Below are 8356 nucleotides of genomic sequence, written 5' to 3'. Positions count from 1 at the left end.
CTGTACCGAGCGGATAGTAAAATACAACAGGAATAAAGGCGAGTACGAAAAGCTATACGAAGACAAGTGTAGAGAATTTTTCATTCACAAGGAAAAATTTTTACACTAGGAGGGCTTCAAGGCCATTTCACAAGGAAGAAACTAGACTAAGAGAAGGGAGACGAAATCATACTCCGCCAGCTTCGTCTCCGGATCCTCGGTCTGGTTCAGCTTCTTTCTCCTGAGCTACCTCAGCCTCGGCCTCGCATCCTGCCGGCCTCGCCTCCGCCTCCTGATCGGCTTCCTTCTCCGGATACCCGGCCCGCTCGACTTCGGCCTCCAGCTCCAGCGGCTCGGCCTCACCCTCTCCGTTGTAAGTCGAAGCGGGTGAAACGGGTCCCACGGAGGCAAAGATAGCCTCCAGGTTCTCGTCCCGATCAGCTCGACAACCCCGGACTCGGTCTGCAGAAAGCAGGACCGAGGATGAAGCGAGCTCCTCAAGGAGCGGCAGATTCTGAAGCCGAGCTGCTATCTCTCGGCTGTACAGAGGCAGCACGACGTCGGCCCCCTGCTCGCCCTTATCGGTAATTAGCCTTACCAGACTACCGACAAAGGCCGAGAACTGGCTGCTCAAAAAGAGTTTCTCCGTGTAAACACGGAGAGCCTCCCCTTGGGCAACCACAGCAGCAGCATCCCTCCGTTTCGTCTGCTCCCGCTGGATGACGAGCTGGTTTTTGGCAAACTGAGCTTCATCCTGGGCCGAAATCCTAGCAGCTCTGGCCTTCTCAAAGTTAGCCTCAGCCTGTTCGGCCCGATGACAGGCAGCCGCCAACTTCCTCTGCATCTCAGCATAGTCATTGGACGCTTTGGAGAGTTCGACGGCGACGAGCTTGGAGAGCATATCGTTCCTCTGAAAATGAATAAAGAAAAAAGTCAACAAAGGGGCCACAAAAAATACAGGAAAAAAGCAAGGCCAGAAAATCAAGAAGAGAATTCACCTCGGCGAAGTCCGTGGGCCATAAAAACGGCTCACAGATATGTTCCGAAGGAGGCGCCAAGACCACGTCTTTCTCTGGCGCTCTCGGGGGCTTCTGGGCCTTCCCCTTCCCCTTTGCCGAAGTCGACTCCGGCTTCTTCGGATCCGAAGAGGTTTTTTGCCTTTTCGGAGTCCTCTCGGCATCAGACGCCGAGCTGGTGGTTTTCGGCCTCTCCGGCTCCTTGGACTCCGAAGATTTGCGGCTAGCCTTGTTCAGCATGTACACTGCCAAAAAGCAAGGAAACAAGGTTAGTTTTCGCTGCTAAAGCAGTAAAGCATAAAAAAGAAATCCTCACCCTCAGTTTCTTCGTCCGAAGACGAGATATTGAACACGAGGTCGCCCTTGACGAGCTCAGTTTCCGAGTATTGTTTCCTAATCATAGGAATCTTATTGAGCTCGCCCTCGAGCTCGGCCAACGGTTCTAACCGAGGATGAGGAATCACGGACTTCGGCCCTCTCCAGGGAAAGCCCGGAGCCGCTGTCCTATTATAAAAAAAGAAGCGGTTTTGCCATTTCGGCCACTTGGTTTTGCAGAATGCCCTAAAAGGCTGTAAGGGGATCAAGTAAAACCAAGATCCCTTCCTTTTAAATTGGAAAAAATTAAGGATTGCCCGCAGAGACAGATCCTTATCTAGCCTACGAAGTTCGGCAGCAAAAGCCGACAAGTGCCTCCAAGAATTCGGAGTCACCTGACCTAAAGGGAGTTGAAAAAAATCAAGAAGCTCTACAAAAGGTGGGGGAAGAGGGAAACGAAGCCCGCATTCTAAGCAGGCTTCGTAAACGGTGGCATAACCCTCCGGCGGGTCGTTAGCCCTATGATCATCGTCGGGAACCACCGCCTTCCCCCCGGGAAGAAGATATTTTTCGTGTAGAGATATCACGGTGTCCTTACTCAAGACGCTGTGAAAGTATTCTACAGTCTTCTCTCCGGACTCTTTCCGGCTAGAAGACCCCTTGCCCCCTTTCCTACCGCTACCTAACTCGGAAGAAGAAGAAGAAGACATGGTTCTTACTCTTTGCAAAATCTGAAGAAATTCTGAAGAAATTCTTGAAAGCGGAAGGAAATTTTTACGCAAAGGAGATAGAGTGCAGAAGAAGCAGTCGCAAAAGTGCTTCAATGATGAAGAAGGGAGGTATTTATCAGATTCGGCGAAGATTTCAAAATCGTCGCACCGTTTCGAATCCCACCTTTTCAGGATTCAACGGCCGGATTTTACTGTCGCATTTAATGCAGTCACATGCAAGGCACGTCCCCTGACGTCAGCCTCCCCCGTACCTTTATCCAGAATGCCGAAGTGACTCGCTTCGCCGAAGTGATTCACTTCGTCTTTCGGGGGGGGTAGTGATGGGGTGCGTACTAAACAAGCCCAACAGCAATGACGGCCCATCAGCCCAAAGCCCAAGGAAGAGTATGAGTTCGGCATTACCAAAGAGTTCGGCCTCAGCCTACAGCTCGGTAAAAGCCAACCAATCAAGCTCTGCTCTCAGGTCGGCATCAAGCTCTACTCTCAGATCGGCAACCAACGGCCCATCAGCCCAAAGCCCAAGGAAGAGTATGAGTTCGGCATTACCAAAGAGTTCGGCCTCAGCCTACAGCTCGGTAAAAGCCAACCAATCAAGCTCTGCTCTCAGGTCGGCATCAAGCTCTACTCTCAGATCGGCAACCAACGGCCCATCAGCCCAAAGCCCAAGGAAGAGTATGAGTTCGGCATTACCAAAGAGTTCGGCCTCAGCCTACAGCTCGGTAAAAGCCAACCAATCAAGCTCTGCTCTCAGGTCGGCATCAAGCTCTACTCTCAGATCGGCAACCAAAGTAGTTCGGTCTCAGTATTCGACCGAACAAGGAGTTAGTGGACCCATGCAGGATTTCCACAACTTCCAACACACCCACTACCACGTGGTGTCAACTCAGGCCACGATCGTAGGCCATGACCTACGCTACATCCACGATCTTAGGCCACGATCTCCACGACATCCACTACCTAGTAAATGGTGCTGCATGCCACGATCTTGGTCCTTTGTATAAATAGAACCTAGATCAGATAGATAGGGTTGGACTCTCTCGCTCTCTAGAGATAAAATATCAAATAGCAAGTCTGTATTGTAAGCTGTAGAAAACAGATCAAGCAATACAACTCTGCCCTCTTTTCTTCCCGTGGACGTAGATTTACCTCAGTAAATCGAACCACGTAAATTCTCTGTGTCGTGATTTGTATTCTCTACCAGCATTTACTAACATCAGAAATTCGCGGATCCATCAAGTACATATGTGCTTTGTTGATTTTTAGAGGCATGATCATAAAGGACATGGGCAATATGCAAAATGGAATACTAACAAATATCTAAAATTGGTTAATTAACTTCGTTTCCACTTATATGTGCAGTTTGCGTATGAGTATGGAAGGTTTAAAGGATATATTCTCATATAGATTTAGGAGTCGTTTGGTTAGCATGACAACTCCTGTTAAATGTGTGGATCATGACTTAACCAGGTGTTTGGTTGCACGGTTGGATAACATGAGGCCCGATGTTGGCCCGGCAAAGCCCGCACTGTTCACACAAACAACATGTGATTCGTATCAGTATTTGAGCCACCGATTACAAGCATCCCTCGACTCCCGTGCCCGATACATCATCAACATTTCCATTTTGCCCTCTATATTTCATTTGAATTTTGGAAACGCCTCCTCCAATCATTCACCCCCTCTCAAAAATTTAATCAAGAAGAAAGAGCAGGTTGATATTACCTGTGATAATCATCGGGATTGATATCATATCCCGAATCCTGCAAAAAACACAAAAATGATTCGATGATTAGTACTCCACTTTGCTAAATTGAAGATAATTCGGTAGAATAGATGATGAATTAATTACCCGGAGGCCAACTAATGAGCTGCCATAAGTTCTGAATAGCTCTCTGTTCATATCCTGAGCTTCGGATTCAGAAATTCCAAATTTCTCAGCAAGAAATTCTGCAATAAAATCAACCATTTTTAACTAAGCTGGGAATGAGTTTATTTAATAAATAATGATGGTAGTTAACCTTCAACGTTTCGTTTAAGAGCTTTGCCAATTCCAGTCTTGGAAGAATACAGGAGGACAAAGGAGGAAGGGGTGGTATTAATATTTGGTGGATTATTGAAATAATGAGAAAACCCTAGGGGCAAAAAAGTAATCACACCGTGTGTCACTATATAATTCAATCAACCAAATAGCCAGATGGACATTGTCTCATTTTAATAAATGTGCAACCAAACACCAGTAATGCTATGATTAATAACATGCTTTGATTATAAACCAAATGGTGGCCCGAACATCTTCGTAACCCATGTTAACAACCAAACGACTCCTTAAAGGATATATTCACGTATAGATTTAACACGCAAAAAAATTTCAAGAAAGGCGAGAGAGAGACGCCCCTTTACCCATCTTCCCCAATTTGATTCATCAATTCTAACCTTTTTTTCTCAGTTCAGCTGTTTACAAACTACAATTGATACTACACGCAATATAAGGAGATGCTAATCAGCAGCGATAGCTAACAGAGACGCGCTTTTGAATGGTCGTCCTGCAAGAATGGCAGTCGCTCATCCCTTGCTTCTCGTGGATCATATTGCACTGAGTGCAAAGAACCTGATGAGCGCAAGGGATGAAAACCACAGATATCTCGTCTGTCATGCACATGACACACTCCCTCTCTGGCTTAACATCTGGAGAGTCGCTTACGTTATCCTGAAAGACAGCAAACCCATTTGTCACTTTAGGTGGCTCTGATCCAGGGAGGCCCGTCATATAGCTGCTATCTTTGACTTATCAGACTCGAGATTCAGCTCCATGATCATTTTCTGAAGCCTCTTGATGTCGGCTTCACATCTCTGCATCTCCTTCTCGGATGCTTGCTTTATGCTGTCGGCTTCCACTTTCATCAAAGCCTCTTCTTCATCTAATTTGCTTTTCAAGGAATCAATATTTTTTTGAGCTTTTGATTTTTCCTTCTCCTCCTGCTTCCACAGAGCCTGAAATGGTGTCACAGTTTAACCTTGCACTTAGAAAAAGGGCATAAACTAGGGTACATCCAGTTGATTCTTTTACTCCAATTAAAGTTCACCAAGCCCAGTTGGGGTTTATTAATCTCTTATTATGATTTATTAATCACAATTAGGATTTTATGATGGATGCACCGAAATACATGTGCATATTGTCCATCGGGGGGCAAGATGTTTATACACCCTAAACGAATTGATTAAGCAAAAATACAAATCATGCCATGCCTTGAACTGATCCTTGCGGCCTCTAGCTTTTTCGAGTCGTTTGTTGAGTGAAGTTATTTGGCGTTGGAGATTTGTGAGTTCGTCTTGGACAATACTCTTGTCTGCCTCCAATGACTGCAGTTTCTTGAGGGTCTGCTGCTCTCTTTCTAGAGCGGACTCCAAGTTAGTAACCGCACGTATCGCCTGCATCTTTGCAGCCAACATATCATTCTTCAACAGATGATTTTCCTCCAGAAGAGTTTGCTTCTCTTTCTTGAATTTCTCCATTTGTTCTTTCTCTTGCCTCAACATTTTCAATTCCGCCTGGTCCTTCCCAAGCCTTCGTGCTGCTTGCATGACCTTCTCATTTGCCCACTCCGTCCATCCTTGGAGCTCTTTCTCAATCTTTTGCTTGTAGGGGACTAGTGTCACTATGGCTTCGTCTTTGTCATCTTGTGGGACGCACTTTCGTCGAATGGGATCAAAGCATAATAATCGATAGCCTTGGGAGTATGAGAAACATTGGCCCCGCCCTTCGAAGCATCACAGGCGGAAGAAAGGGGTGGCGAATTGCTTGAAGGATGGCTGTTTTTCTCCGCAGCCGTTCCAGCCGGAGTTGGTAACTTGGAATGAACTGCTCCCTTCATCGCAATGGTAGCACATCCGGGCGGTGCCCTCAATGACTTGTCTAACACCATACTTCCCCACGCAGCAACTTTGGCCTTGAGCTCCCTTAGTCGGACGACCTTTGTAATGCTTCTCAAACTGAAACGCCTTTTGTCGAAGCATATCTCTCTTGGAATTAACCGATAACCCTTTCTTATTACCCACTGATATTCCCTTGAAACGAACTCAGAAAATGCTCCTTCACAAAGCTCGATAAGTTCCCCTTCGCTTCTAGAGCAGCAAGAACACACTTTTCCGGGACTAGCCAATTCACCACCAGAGGGGGGGTTTATCTGTTTTGAACTGCCTAAGTCGTTAGAATCCTTTATCTGACTGGTGCTAGAAGTCTCAGATTTAGGCTTGGGAAGTGCTTGGCTCTCTCCAGAAGCTTCCTGACTACAAGAACCTCCCACGGTGCCTCCTTCCGCTGGACATGTATTCACTAGGTTCAAATCACTTATCAATAAGCACCACATCGCTTCTGATACACTTAAGGAGGGCCAAATCTCCCGAAGCACACAAATCATCTCCAACAATGTGTAGTCTACGAGGCTCTCCAGCCCCTCAAATACAGGATGCTTCATCATACTAATATCCTTGTCCCTCTTCAGTATACTCAAAGCACTGTCAACAACATTAGACACGGCGTCTTTACCACCATTGAACAGGCTGCTGTGTAAAATGGCCCACTCAGCAACTTCTTTAGTGTAGCCACTTTCAATAATCTTCTTCACTTCGCTGCTGAATATCACCTTTAAACTGTTCAACAACAACTCCTCAAGCTGACAGACCACAGGATTATCCCAATCGGAGCCTTGAAGTTTATCTGTGTTAGCGTCTCCAGACCTCTCAATTCAAAGCATTTCGGAATGTTTCCTCTAGATATAAATTTGATGCTTTGGCTGAAATGTCCAGGGACAAATCAGTTAAAAATTTCCGTTTGTTTCTACCCTTGTCATTGGCCGAAAGAGACGAGACTCCATTACTGCCATAGTCAACACTACAGTCACAGACACTGCAATTTTCACTCATGTTTCTTGGGTTTTTTCTTTTTTGGTTCTAGACTGCAATTATCATTCTTTGAGTGTACTGGACTTTTTTTTATTCCGCCTTTGGGAGAGACGCATGACCCTCATGCGTCTCCTTTTAATGAAACGCATGACAATTATGCGTCTTTGTGGAAGATGCATGAGGGCCATGCGTCTCTCAATTTTTTTGATTTTTTTTAACGACGTATAAGCGTCATGCGTCACAAAGGGAGACGCATAAGCGTCATGCGTCGCTATTTTTTTTAAAATTTTATTAGACGACGCATGAGAGTCATGCGTCTTAGGGAGAGACGCATGAGGCTCATGCGTCTCTAAGTTGCATAAATCAGACGAGGGAGGCAGTAGCGGGCCGAACGCGAGAGAGAAATAGCGGAAGCGACATAAGGCGATTTTCTGTTACATTCTGGTAAGTTTCCTTCAATATTTCAACATTCCTCCATTATTTGTAGTTTATTTGCATATTTTGTTTAGATTTTTCTCAATTTTGTAAATTAGGGTTTACAACAAATTGCTCAATTTTAGCTGATGTTTTGTTGTTTTGCTAATTGTAATGGATATTATTGTTGAAATTCATTCTATTGTATAGTTTTTTGATATTTTGAGATGCTTGGTGTTGTGATTTTGGTTGTTATTGGAGAATAGAGTATGGGTTGAAATGTAACTTTTAATTTAACCTTCTAATTTAGTTATATGTAAATTAGACATTATAAATCATGAATTGTGTTGAATTGGTGTGAATCATTTGGTTTATGATGTTTTGTTATTTTGACGATGAATTTGAATGTATATGTTAATTGTGTTGTAAATGTGAGTTTGTAATTGTTGTTTTGTGAATATGTTATTAGATTAGATGAAGACTTCAAGTTCAAGGGGACAATTATTATATGGACCCGAAGACCCGTTCGTGCTATATCTGCAGAAACATCACCTTTCAAATAAACTAATGAAATGGGGCACAACACAAGTATTCAAAGTCCGAAGGACAGAAAGTAAGACATGGAACGTAGACATTCATGAGAATGTGCGGTATTGGCTTGACGCCTTTGGTTTCAAAGGCATGATGGATTGTGGAAGGTCGATGAAGGTCGACAATGAGCTGATCACGCCTTTGATTGAGCGTTGGAGGTCGGAGACGCTCAATCTAGACAAAAAAATGGAAAACCTGCTGAAAACCTGCTTCGATGAGACTATTTGTAAGTTTGTTATATTAAACTATATGCTTTCATGTGTTATAAATTGTTTCATATTGATATTTGTATCATTTTTTTTGTCTAGGTTGAGGGTTTTCAGCAGGTTTTCCATTTAACTACTGAAGACGAAATGGACCCAACGCTCAATCAAAGCCGTGATCAGCTCATTGTCGACCTTCATCGAC

At 44.5% G+C, this 8356-nt stretch overlaps 1 pseudogene; it reads right to left on the bottom strand.

Moving 5' to 3' along the window:
• Positions 1–4541: 4541 nt before the first annotated feature.
• On the bottom strand, positions 4542–6964 carry LOC121795641 (annotated as a pseudogene).
• Between the last annotated feature and the right edge of the window lie 1392 nt (positions 6965–8356).

The sequence above is a fragment of the Salvia splendens genome, chromosome 3 (assembly GCF_004379255.2).
Source record: "Salvia splendens isolate huo1 chromosome 3, SspV2, whole genome shotgun sequence".
Classification (NCBI taxonomy): domain Eukaryota; kingdom Viridiplantae; phylum Streptophyta; class Magnoliopsida; order Lamiales; family Lamiaceae; genus Salvia; species Salvia splendens.
The sequence above is the reverse complement of the archived record's forward strand: the minus strand, read 5'-3'. Positions and strand labels throughout refer to the sequence as shown.